At 46.6% G+C, this 1,637-nt stretch overlaps 1 pseudogene; it reads right to left on the reverse strand.

Annotated features, from left to right (window-relative positions):
• Positions 1 to 452: 452 nt before the first annotated feature.
• On the reverse strand, positions 453 to 1,234 carry LOC111218841 (annotated as a pseudogene).
• Between the last annotated feature and the right edge of the window lie 403 nt (positions 1,235 to 1,637).

The following is a 1,637-nucleotide window of genomic DNA, read 5'->3' on the forward strand; positions in this document are numbered from 1 at the left end:
TCGTTGCAGTGTAATCTAATAATATCTTTTTTGTTTTGTAGTACCTTTTCTCAACCTTTAGACAACTGGTCAGTTAAAAGCAAAGTGAAAAGATTGCAGTGTTAACATGGTTTTTATGGCAGTCCCCCGAAACTAAAGTGGAAGAGATTTTTTTACTTCCAATGTTTTGCACATATTATTCAGCGAATCCATCATATTGCTCAGTGATCACATGTTTGTGCTGATGTTGTTTATGAATGCTGATAGAAAAAGAAACAATGATACAACATCAGTCATGTTTCTTTTCCTTTATTACAGTCATTTTAGACATGTTGGGGTTAATTCTACCATTTGAAAGAATGTGGCACTGTAATCTTTAACATTGATTCCATAGGTTATAGAAGCTTTTATTCAATTACAGAAAAAACAAACAGGAAAATTTGAATTTGTTGCATTTGGCATCAAGATGGTTGTTAGCAGCCGTAGAGCATGTTGATCCTCATGATGTCCCAGTAGGACATGCCCTGCTCTGGCCGATCTGGACGTTTGGGGTCGGGGATGGGGTGATGGAGTCCTTCCGTACTGGATGGAGAAGGCTGTTCTTCCATAGTGCATGATGGAGGAGTAGTCGTAGGAGTGTTCAGGTTGTTGGTGGGCTGCTTGTAGAAGTTGTAGGCCATCTGCGGATCGATGTTCTCCCAGTTGATCCTGAACGTATTGGTCACGGTCGCTCCTTGGTCTGCTCGTGCTGGAAGCCCAGAGCGTGGTTGATCTCGTGCTGGATGATGCCGTGGTAGAGGCAGCCCTGCCTGTTGAGAGAGAGCACCTGTCTGCCTCCCTCTCTGCCAAGAGCCGAGAAACATCCGGCTCTGTTCTCGACACTGATGTAGTCGTACTCGTTCTGACGGGGACGAAGCGGATGCAGGTCGCCTGCTCTGGTAGGACTTCATGGCCACGTCGATCTCCTGCTTCTCCCAGCTGGTGAACTCACCGCTCATGTGAGAGATCGTCACAGCCGTTGGAGGCTTTCCTCCACAGGCAACTCTGGGACCAGCACGTCATAGCGTTTCTGGTTTCTGGGGGCTAGCAGGTCTCCTTCCAGCAGGATCTCATTGGTGGCGTTATTAGAAGTCAGAATCCTGGTGGTGATGTCCATGGTGTCTGGGACTTCATCTGCGCTTCCTTCCTCCTGGAGAGGATGAGCCTGAGAGAGGCCGAGCAGGAGCAGCAGCAGCAGGCTGGCAGAGGGAGTCATCTTCAGGGTCAGTCCAGAGGCTGTGGAGCTTGTGTGAGAGACTGTTTGAGGCTTGATGTTTAACTCAGTGCCTTCCAGGGTTTTTATACTCTCCTCTGCAGGTGTGTCTGCAGGAGGATTATGGGCTGGGGTCCACACTGCTAGGCCTAAATAAACCTGTGAAGGGAGGACTCCACAGACAAACCCACTGTTTCAACATGGTTTGTTATCTCTGGTCATTAGATGGATGAACACAGCTTCAGGGCTGCGCAATATTACATATTTTTAGGGTATATGGTGATACACATATATATCTCAATATTTTGAAATCTCCTCTAAGCATTTCATAAAATGCGTTTAACCTTTTGATGCACAAAGAAACGCTCATCTCACGTCTAACTACTGCGTTGTGTGATCTAGAGAT

This window comes from Seriola dumerili, unplaced genomic scaffold (genome assembly GCF_002260705.1).
Source record: "Seriola dumerili isolate Sdu_G_001 unplaced genomic scaffold, Sdu_1.0 BDQW01000003.1, whole genome shotgun sequence".
NCBI classification, from domain to species: domain Eukaryota; kingdom Metazoa; phylum Chordata; class Actinopteri; order Carangiformes; family Carangidae; genus Seriola; species Seriola dumerili.